Raw genomic sequence first — 12,223 nt, 5'->3', positions numbered from 1 at the left:
ATTTTCTCTCTCAGGGAGGTCTGGGAGGGGAAGAGAGGAGGGAAGGTGAATTTTCCTCTCTGTTTGTGATTCAAGAGTTTGAATCACGTAATTTCCAGGTACCAGGAGGGGAAGCCTGGGAGAGGCAAGGTGGGGAAAGAGTTTACTTTCCTTGTGTTAAGATCCAGAGGATCTGGGTCTTGGATTCCCCGGGAAAGGTTTTGGGGGCAAGAGTGTACCAGGCACTGGAATTCCTGGTTGGTGGCAGCGCTACAAGTACTAAGCTGGTAATGATCTAGAGAATTCATGCTGGTACCCCATCTTTTTGGACACTATGGTCAGAGTGGGGAATTATACCATGACACATCTTTCTTCACTATTTGAACGATAGGAGTGGCCCATGAACTATGGGTAACTGGTATTAGGACTCCATTGGTGACAGGCGCTCCAGGTCTGCTTCAATCTTTTGCCTGATGGCATATGCACAGTTCGGGCTTTCAGGTATTTTGGTGGACTGTCCACAGTGATTCCCTCATAGTTCCAAATCCTCTCCAAAACCTTAGTATAGGGGTTAGACTGGTTTTCTCTTTAGTCATCTGTGCACTTCTGCCCAGTTCAGATGAATCTTCCCAAGCAAGACCTACCATTAAGGCTGGGTAGTTACCTCTCACCACAAACAGTGGCAATTTAGCAGCCTGTCCATTGAGCTCCACCTTAACATCAATAGTGCCAACATGGCACAGCTTCTCCGTAATATGTCTTCAGAACAGTTTTTGTTGCCTAAGCGGAAGTCTGTAGCTTTTCTTTATACACAGTCTCGGAGACCACGAGACGGCTGCACCAGTGACCAGTTCCATGTGTATAGTTTGCCATCCAAAACGGTTTACCCTAGTATCATGTGGAGCCTTAAAAAGACAAAAATGCAGTGGCACTTCCTCTTGCGATGAGGTGTCACTTTGATCATCTTGGTCTGCTCTAGGGTATGCAGGGTTCTCTTTTTGTCGGCCAGACCACAGGCCTTTTCTTTTGTTTACAGGCACATCTCAATGTGTCCTTTTTGACACAGTGTTCGACACACCAGGTCTTACAGCAGCATTCTGATGCCTTGTGGACCTGCTTACACAGCGGTAACATTCCTGACTCTGCACAGTTTTGTGAGTAGGTTTCTTGTGACACTTTTGCACCCTAGGGGATGCACTGATGTATTGCGCCTCCTTGTAGCCAGTTCATGAAGACAGCAATATCACAGCCTTCTGTAATGTAGCTGAGCCTCTGTCAGTAGGCGCTTCCATATAGCTTCACTGTACAGCCACACACTAACCTGTCACGGCATCATTTAACATTCTTTTAAATTCATGTGGTTCTGCTAGTTTTTTTAAATTGCTACAAATTGTGCAACTATTTCATCTTCTTTTGGTCTCTTTTGTGGAACCGATATCTTTCAGCAATTACCAGTGGTTTGGGGAAAAATGGGAACCCAGGATTTCCACAATGTCACTGTAAGATTTAGTCTCAGCTTACAGGGTGTAGAAGTTGCGTAGGCAGGGAGTAGGTTTTAGCCCCTACAACACGTAAGAATTGGCACCTTTCTCTTCTTGTAATGTCATTTGCAATAACCAAAAAGCTCAAAACGCTCAGTATACACATGCATTGCACTATATTCTCATCAAAAGTTTCCAGTGGCCTGGTCAGAATAGCCATGATTTTTAATTTCACTTTCACAGTCATTGCAAACAAGCAGTTTTTTTGTTTGTTTATTCTTTACCTTGACTTCTTCTTCCTTCTGTTACTGAAGCAGCACCGGAATCCCATCCATCGTCGCCACTTGTTATATCCTTGGGGGCAGCTGGTTTAGGAAGAAATCACTTGAGGCCAGACAGCAGACAGCTAACAAAACTACCATTTATTTTCAGACACAGAGCTCGCCTAACTGGCCGAAGCTGGCTGGGCTATCCCCTAATAATCTAACTCAGTTGCCATAGGAACAAAAACCATGACAACCAAATACACAACAGTTCCTCTGCCTGTTTTCACAGTACAGAATATGGAGATAATGGAGAGCAGATTAGAGCTCTCGTGCATTGGCTTTCTCAGCCACCAAGCAAGAGTCCACTATGGGGTTGCATTTTGCTCAGAGTATGGATAAGAACAACAGACTTGCCAACATTTGAGTTAATTCTTAGTTAGAAATATAATTCTTCCTCCCAAGTATAACAGGAATACCAGCTGTTGCAATTCTAGCGGGAAATATCTGGTCACTTTCTAATTGCACAACATTTCCCCCCTAACCCCATTGTAATCTGCAGCAGATAAGAATAGTGTAGTTTCATTCTTCAATAAGAAAATTAAATTGATTTAAATTCATTTTAATCATCAGCACAGCTCCATCCCTGTCTACATTTCTGTTCTAATTTCTGTAACACCCTCTCTTGCTTTCAACTCTTCTGTTTTCTCTCCTCTAGCTGCTCTTTGTTGCCTGTTTCTCCTGCTCTTAATTTCACAGTTTCTTGCATGCAGCTCCATATTCTCAGAACTCTCTCAGTCTGAAGAGCCCCTTCTGTCCTCCATCAAATCCCTGCCCTGGTGACAATCTTGAAGACAAGATACACAGAAGGCAACATGCATTGGGAGACCTAATGGAAAGAGTTAACTTTGATAACCTTCTTAATCAGTTAATCAGGTCTGACTTCTTTGTTTTATCTTTTCTTGCAGTGAAGTGGACATCTGATGTGCGTTAGATGCAGTCTTTAAAAAGGTCTGGGTGAACTATGACAGGGAAAACCCTGAAAATATGGACCATGTTAAACCTCTCCCAGCTACTTTGATCAAATATTTGCTCCACATACATTACTTATGGACTGTAATCAAGTCACCCCTTAACCTTGTCTTTGTTAAGCTACATAGCTTGAACTCCTTGAGTATATCTTGATAAGTCTATCTAGATCACTCTGTATCCGTGACCTGTCCTCTTCATTTACCAGTCCCTGAACTTTTGCATCATCTCTAAACTTTATTCATTATGATTTTATGTTTTCTTCCAGATCATTAAAAAAATGTTAAAGAGCATAGGACCAAGAACTAATCTCTGTGGGATCCCACTAGAAACACATCCAGTTGAAACCTGTATGCAGTGTTGTAGCTGTGTTGGTCCCAGGATATTAGAGAGATGAGGTGGGTGAGGTAATATCATTTATTGGACCAATTTCTGTTGGTGAGAGATACAAGTTTTGAGCTTACATAGAGCTCTTCTTCAGATCATTGAGACCTATCATTTATACAGTTTTTAGTGTGTGCCATGTAAATTTTACATCTGTCTGTTTTTTTAATTAAAATATCATAAGGTATCAAATCAAATGCCGTATAGAAATCTAAGCAAACGAAATCAACACTATTACCTTTATCTACCCAGTTTGTAATCTCATCCAAAAAAAAAGAGATCAAGTTAATTTGACAGGATCTACTTTCCATAAACCCATTAATGATATTACCCTCCTTTAATTTTTTATTAATTGAGTCTTGGATCAGCTGCTCCATTATATTTTCTGGGATCAATGTGAGACTGGTAGGCCTATAATTACCTGGGTCATTTTGTTTACTCTTTTTGAAATATTGGCATAACATCAGCTTTCTTCCAGTCTTCTGGAATTTCCCCAGAGTTTCAAGACTTATTGAATATGAATGTTAATGGTCCAATGAGCTTCTCAGATTTTATTTAGCAGTGAATCACTACCTCTTGCGCATCCCAACTTTCACCTGACTTAAAAAGTAGTTGCTTACAAAATCAGACATAAAAATATAAAAGTGTCATAGCATATTATTACTGAAAAATTGTTTTCTTTCTCATTTTGTCTGTATGTAATTTTAGTTCGTACTGACTTTATGGGTGCTTTTGATTAAGCCTGTTGTAAAACTAGGCAAATATCTAGATGAGTTGATGTATCCCTTGGACAACCTCTGTGTACCCCCAGGGATAAGTGTACTCCTGGTTAAGAACCACTGTGCTTAGTACTTTACATGCATATAACAAAATAGATGTTCCTGCCCTAAAGAGCTTACAATTTATATCTAAGATAAGCAACAGCAGACAAATGTGGGCTGCACAAGGAAACAGTGCAAAAGCTATTATTAGTATAATATGCAATGGTCACAGTACACAAACTTCCTAACTATTTTCATGTAGTTTGTAGATATCGGACCATAGGAGGTTCTTGTATTCATTACTCAGGCAAGGCAGCCATTAAGTTCAATGCGAGCTTTGCCTGACAAAGAACTACACAACCAGGCCTTCAATTTGTATCTACACAATGGCTGCCAACTGAGTTTACTGTTAAAAACTGTTACCATACAGAATAATACCAAGAAAGAAACTAATGATATACAGTACAGTAATAAATGTTTAACTTATGTTAGGGTAAAAGATAATAAAAATAGTATTATATTTGTTCTTTGAAAATAACTTTTAAAAATTTAAAAACCTTAGTAGGCAATGAAGCCTTAGAACATAGTAGAAGGTATAACCATAATAGCACTTTAAGAGCACTTCTCATCTAAAGATCTTGAAGTGGTTTACAAGTATTAATTAATTAGGGCTCAGTTGTGATACTCCTATGAGGTAAGTATTTTTCATTTTACGCATGAGTAAATAAATAATTCTGTATTTCAAATAACTATTAGGCTTAGTGCTTATTTTCAGGGAAAAAAATGGAAACATTCCATTTGTAGTTCATAGGAATTTGAGAAGTCAATGAATGGACCTGAACCTGAGATGTGCAGTGTACCCTCAACTCCCATTGAAGTGGAGGGTCCTCAGCCCTTTCTGCACCTCTCATGTTTGGGAACTACTGGCATATTGACTCAGAGTATTTATACCCTGAAAAACTGTTCAGATTCTTGAAAAAACTGCCACCAAAAAAGAAAAAAAAGTTAATATGAAGGATTTTAATCCTTGTTATAGGGTCTATAGCTCAGAGCTAGAAAGCTTGCAAACATCTAATACAGGGAGCTAAAAAAAATCACATGAAAGGGAAGACACAATACTAGAAAACAGATGGTGGGATGAAAAACTAATTAAATTCTATACAAGAAAAAAAATGTTAGGTATTGAATACATCAAGAGCTGGGTGTCTGTTACACATGCATATGAGTATGATGACAGAGATTACATTTACAACTGAAATCATTTTGGAAATGATAAATGAGGTTTAATGCTTCCTGTTTATCATTCAGTCTGATCTTTTTTACTTCCTACAATGCCTTTAAATAATAAAAGGAGATCCATGTCAAAATATCTCCATGATTCACTGTTAAGTAGGTTGCCACCACTGAACTTACATATCTGATGATACAGGGAGTATAAATATTTGGGAAATAAAGAAGGCACTGGCCTGACATTTACCCACCTTAGATGATTCATGATACTGAATATGATACATTGGAGGATGATTGTGCACTGTTTCAAATTTCATAATTAGAGATGAATGAGTTGGCTTGGATAAAATAAAGATTACCCCAAACCATAATCAAATCAAAAACTATTTTTTAATTTTGAAATTCAGAATAAGTGATTAATCTTTGAAGGCATACATTTCATGTCGGCATGACTCAACATTCTGCTTCTAGCCTGGGCCAAAAGATAAATTGAAGCTAACACAAACTATCCACATGTTCCTAAACAAAGCAACGTCTATCCTTACAGGAGCAATAAAAACTTTCTTTCCTTGTAACATGCAAAATGTAAGGAATAAAAATATGCATATAGGTATTTACATCTGGGATCTATGGCAGCGTGCATTCACACAATAAACTTTTTCATCCACAAGTGGAGGCTGGATAGAGGCCCACAGTTCAATTAGGTTTTAAATGTAAATAGTTTTTTTCTGGATGCCCCCATTTTGCGCAGCTCCACTCCCTAGAAAGTACACTCCACTCCCTAGAAATAAGCTCCACTCCCTAGAAATACATCATAATAAATAAGAAAGGTAAAAGTACATGTCTATTTGTTTTTCTGAAATTTCCACCTATGCACACATTGCATTTTCCTACAAAATTCCTAAATGCATAGACAGCAAAAACAGAATGTAAAGAATAGGTTTTGTTTCTGGAAAAATCACATTGCTCATCCATAGAGTTCTGCATGGATAGAAAAATGTGTATCCGCATCTGGTCCGCGGTCCACATAAATTGTCTATGCATATCCGCATCCACAGATATCCACAGATTTGCAGGGCTCTACTTACCATGGCTGGACTGAGGCTCCGAGGCACCCCCATTCCAGAGCCCGGTCAGGGAAAGCTGTGTGGGTAGCTGTGGGGAGCCCGCGTGGAGTCGCGTATCCTCTGCCTGCCCTCTGCCAAGTGGGGAGATTGGGGGCTGCTCTCAGCCCTCCTCTCCTGCACCAAGTGCAGGTGGAGAGTCTGTTCCTGCACAGCTCTTGGCCCATGTCTCTGTCCCTCAGACCTCCCGCCCAGGGCAGGTGGAGAGTCTGCACTGCAGGTCCTCACAGCTGCCGCCCGGCTCTTATCATTAGAGCCCTGTGCAGATACAAAATTTTTATCTGCATCCGTGATGCTAGCTGCAAAAATGGTCCATGGATATAAAGTAGATACCCACAGATTTACAGGGCTCTTCTCATCAAAGTATAGCACAAAACTGCTACAATTCAATGTTTCATATACTTTCTTCATGTATGTGTTTCACATCCCAAACAATTCTCATCTCCTCAGAACACATTGCCATTACCCTCTTTTGTAAATGAGTGAGCACAATGGTCTGTATCACAACATCCAGAGTTAAGTTTTTTCATTGGTTCATTGGGAACTCATTTTGTCCTGCTGAAGTCTTGGGTAGGGGGCTTTTGTCATTGACTTCAGTAGGCCCAGGATGAGAAATTCACCCCTGTACAGAGGGCACAGAAGGCCTATACTCTACTGAAGTCCTACTTAAGCCCTAAAGTCCTTAAGTGGGACTTAAAGTTGCACATATACCTAGGATGGGTCCTCTGAATAGGGTTGAATGTCATCCTTCATCACTGGGCAGTTTCCCTATTATTAATTATTCTCATAAAATATTTAAGGGAATAATAGAAGTGAGAGATGTAAAAGACCCAGTCTATCTCATGGCAAATACAGAATTGTTCCTTGGAGTATGTATGTTGGGACAGCATGTGGTACAATGTGTAAGGGAGTGGGTCATAGGTAGTCTGGCCCAGCTGTCACAGCTGGGCTGGGGACCATACATCAGAGATGGTAGTCAGTGAGCAGAAGTTGAAGGAATTGCTAGAGCTTGGTTCAATAAGCAAGAGTCAGAGTCAGTCAGGCCTGGACAGAGGCTGGAGATCAGAAGTAGTACCAGGCTGGAGTCAGGAGGCAAGAGTCACAATCAGTCAGGCTGGGATCGAAGATGAAGTGAGGTCTGGTGACACAACAGGCGCAAAGTCTGTGTGGTTGCCCAGACAACTTCCTGGTGCATCCTCCAGGATTAAATAGGGTGACTAGCCTATCAGGGGGCTGTAGGGTTCTGTCACTTTGGGTCCCTTGGGTGGTACTTCCTGCAGCGCCTACTCTCCACAGTGCTGTGGGCCTCCATGTGTTTGTGGCAGCGCTGTGGGAACGTCAGCTGTCCCAGGCTCTGCAATCCCATTTTCTAGTCCCCACCTGCTCACATAATGTGCAGTTTGCAAAGTAATTTCTGCCTGGCAATTTTCACCATCTTTGGAGGTGACCAGAAAAAGCGACTTGTAATATTTTTGACCATCAACATTGTTCTTTTTTGTTCTTTTTTTCTGCTGTTGGGTGATGACTTGAAAACCAAAATGACTATTTCTGGCCATGGAAGCTATGTGTCATACCTCACCATTTCTTTGCTTGTATGGCATTCCATTTGTCACCTGATTGCTTGCCAACCAAAATGTTGGTGGGAACAGTTTCAATTCTCATAGCATTGTTGTTTCATAAGTAGTGTCTATCATGCCCAAGGGCATATTTCCCAGGAAACCATGTATCAGGCTTCATAGCACTTGATAGTTCTTCCAGGCTGAGTTCCTCAAAAGCAGAGAGTTGCTTGTAATTGGCAGGAAAGCCAAAGCAAAAAGGTTCCATTTTGTTAGGATTAAATTTTTTCTTCATCCTTTGCATATTCTTTATCAATGTATTTTATTTATGCCACACTCATCAATGGAATACATACAGAATTGTATGGTTCTATTCGTTTAGTCTATTCAATATTGACCTTTGGTTCTCTTTCCTCTTCAGACAGTAGAGAAGAGATATTTTTATGTATTAATTTTTCTGGCACCTGCAGCTACTTGGGAATGCTGACAATCTTCTCAGTCCTAAAAAATTTGTTCAATGTGGTAGAGACATCCCTTGTTGGTTGTATTAATAAACTTGAGGTATTGATTACTTATGTGAAATCTCCAATAACAAGCTTTGGTTTGTAGCCTATAGGGCTAGCTGGCTTGTTTGCCTATATATCTTTTCTTATAGGTTTCTTATGGTTATGATTATTTCTTTTATTATAATAGGTTTATAGGTTTATATTAAAGTAGTTTGGCTGTAATGCAAGGGGCCATCCTGTATGTTGAGCTAAGGCAAATTTAGCATACATATGTCTGGGACCTTTCACCTAGATAGACAGTGATGAGTTAAAGTATAAGGTATATGACTGCTACTTTTAACATGGATAGATAAAGGTTGCCTTGTAGCAGGTTGGAATAGGGAGCTTTCCTAAATTCATACCCTCTGTAAACAGGTATACCACAAGGAAAGAACCAGAATAAATGGGAGGACAAAAATAACAAATGTGAGAATGATTTAATGTCATTAATATGTATGTATATGTCATCAATATGTACAAACATACCAGCATATGGAGTAAGTTTACCCCAACATTTTGGTGGGTCAGGAAAGTAAGTTTGGAGGAGAAGGGCTCAAGCACCCATGCCCTATAAGTGGGGTTACCCACCATGCTAAGGAAGCATCTAAACTTCTAAGCTTAAGGGATTTTCTAAGTTTTTGTTTTCCTGAACTTCTGGGCTTGTTTTCTAAGCAGGGCCAGCTCCAGCTTTTTTGCCACCCCAGACGGTGGATTAAAAAAAAAAAGGCTGATTGAGCTGCTGCTGAAGTGCCGCCAATGAGTGCAGAGAGCGAGTGAAGGACCCGCCGCCAAATTGCCGCTGAAGACCAGGACGTGCCACCCCAGCAAGGCATGGACTGCCACCTCTTTCTATTGGCTGCCCCAAACACCTGCCTCCTTTGCTGGTGCCTAGAGCCAGCCCTGTTTCTAAGTTTGCTAAGCTCCAAGCCTCCTTGTTCTTAGTTTATTAGTCTGTTAGTTTTAATTTTAAGTTTTAAATCCATTAGTTAGGTGAAACTCTAAGTTAGCTTCCATAGTCCTACCTCTCTAACTTCTCCTAAACTCTGCACCTCCCACTCAAGGATTGAGGAACTTGGATCTGATCTCTTTTGGCATGCCAAAGGCAAAGCTGCTCCTTTGTCTCTTACTACCATATTATCAATGAAGGATGTGAGTATATTAATCAAAAGCTTTATAGAATACAGTACCATATGTATCTTTAGAATAATAGTATTGCATTTGTAACTCTGATTGTTTTGCAATTTGTTTAGTATTTGATTATAAATTTTTTAAGACTATATTTGTCTCAGTGTGAGCATCCTGTCATACTCCTGCGGGTCCTTTGCAAATTCTGTGTAGACTGATTCTGGGACAAGAACCTTATCATCTTCGGATCAGATTAATTGGTGAGCCTATACTATCCAAATTAATAATATTAACATCCTAAAATCAGGTAACAAGTTTAAGATGACACCCATGGAGTCCCATAAAATCCCTGCTTAGATTGCTTTGGTTTGGAAATTTTGATCATTTGTGGACTCTATCATTTGATCAGATCCTATAGTAGCACCAGTTTGGAGGGTGGCTTCCCCCATAAAAGTCTCTTAACTTGGATTCTATCAGGAACTGATATTCTGATACTTGTGTTTCATAATAAATATGCAGTTAAAGGTAATGATGCTAATAATAAATAACAATACCTAATAGCTTTCAACAAATACCTTAGATTAATTTTGTCTCAATTTGTGTTAGAGGAGTGTCTTCATGCAAATTGTAGTTTTCTCATTTGAAATTATTCGGTGAACAATTTTTGCAGATAATTCTTGGTCTGTAGTTTGCTCTAGAAGAGTTTGCTGTGAGTGTGCAGTATTAGAGTTTGTCCCAAAATGGAACAAATGTTGCAAAAATGAGTATTAATCAAAATTTGAAATGTTTTGACCAGCTCCATTCCATGAAGTGAGGAACAGCCTCTCAGGTCTGTAAGGGTATGTCTGCACAGCAGCTTGGAGATGTAATTTCTAGCTCAGGTAGATGTACATGCACTAACTCTCCTAAAATAGCAGTGTTGCTGCAGCAACGTGGATGGTAGCTCAGGATGGCTGCTCTAGTACAATCCTACCTGACCTCCTGGATATGCACTCATGCAGCTAGATCGAATTGCCACCTGCACCACTGAAGTCACACTGTTTTTTAGGTGCTAGTGCGTGAATATCTACCTCACCTGGGAATTGTGCCTCCCATCTTCTGTGTAGACATACTGTATATTTTATTTTATTCTTCATTGTTATGATTGGTATTGCATGCTCGTATGCAATCTATGCTCTAACCTCAGGAACTTATGTTTAGCTTGTTTCTGTAGACTAAACATTCCACATACTGTTACATTTTTGAGGGGGAGGGGGCGCTACATGGAAGGTTGTGTTACCTTGTTAGCAGTATAGTTTTGTTTGTACAAAACACTAGTTAAGCAGCTGGGTACTCCACACTCAAATTGTTTCTTATTCTATCATCATCTCTAGAGAAGTGTTTTAAGCAAAACTATGCATGACTCATTAAAACTCCATTTATTTGTTAGTAAGTATCTCTAAGAATGAGTTTGCTAAATGGATGTTGTCCCATGTAGAGCTGGTTGGAAATTTTTTGGAAAAAAAATTTATGTTGGAAAATGAGGATTCATCAAAACCAGAATTTTTGTGTGGGAGGTTTAGATGAATTTTTTGACTCAGGCTTTTTAAATTTTTTTTATATTGTCCATGTTTCATTTTGACATTTTTAAATGGAAAATTCTAATCTTCTTGTTCAAAATATCTTTTCATTTAGAAATTACAGTTAATTATAGTTAAAAAGTAATTTTAAATGGTCAAAATCTAAACAAGATATTTTGAAATTATCCAAATAAACTGTTTTGACTGACTCAAACTGATTTTCCTCCAAATTGTTAGTACACAATTTCTTTGTGATTTTGACTTTTTGCTCTAATTAGGGACAGGAGTATTTTTCAAAATCTTGGAAGTGTTCACAGGATGAGAGAACCATTTCTTGCCCAACACTACTTCTATGTTTTAAAAGGGATCCAGTGGACAATGGTTACTGCAGTGATTCATACAGATTTAGGGCTTGTCAACACTGCAGAGCCTTGGTGAACATAGCTATTTTGTAGGCTGGCAGAGCTCTGTAATATATATGCAATACAAACTGTCAGGGATTATTCTGCCAGCACAGCTATACCACCTCTCTTTCAGCATAGTTCAGTCTACACTGAGGGTTTTGCTGGCATAGCTAAGTCGGTTGGGGGCAGGAAGGTTGATTTTTTCATATTCTTAGCTGACATAGCTATGCTGGCATATTTTGTAACGTAGACCAATCCCTATGATATTCCCCCCCCCCCCAAATAAAAAGGAAGACTTCTAGTCCAGTGCTGCTGTAAACAAAGAACAAAAATTATCAATAATGTATTGAATTTATAGAGAATCATAGAATATCAGGGTTGGAAGGGACCTCAGGAAATCATCTAGTCCAACCCCTTGCTCAAAACAGGACCAATCCCCAGACAGATTTTTGCCCCAGATCCTAAATGGACCCCTCAAGGATTGAATTTACAACCCTTGGTTTAGCAAGCTAATGCTCAAACCACTGAGCTATCCCTCCCCCAAACAGAATATTTTAGTTGAAGGTATGAAAACCTCTTTACATTCTTAGAACTCTCTGTAAAGCAGATATTTTTCTACTCATTTTACAAATGGGGAAACTGAAAGTTAAGTGACTTGTGCAAGGCCATATAGCTAGTCAACATCAACACACTGATTAGAACACTACAGTTTGCAGTACTCAGTCTCCTCCTCTGCTGTTCCAACCACTTTTAATTTAACATTGTAATTTAGTTGTGTTGCAC

The sequence above is a fragment of the Chelonoidis abingdonii genome, chromosome 1 (genome assembly GCF_003597395.2).
Source record: "Chelonoidis abingdonii isolate Lonesome George chromosome 1, CheloAbing_2.0, whole genome shotgun sequence".
Classification (NCBI taxonomy): domain Eukaryota; kingdom Metazoa; phylum Chordata; order Testudines; family Testudinidae; genus Chelonoidis; species Chelonoidis abingdonii.
This window is presented reverse-complemented; position numbering follows the sequence as displayed.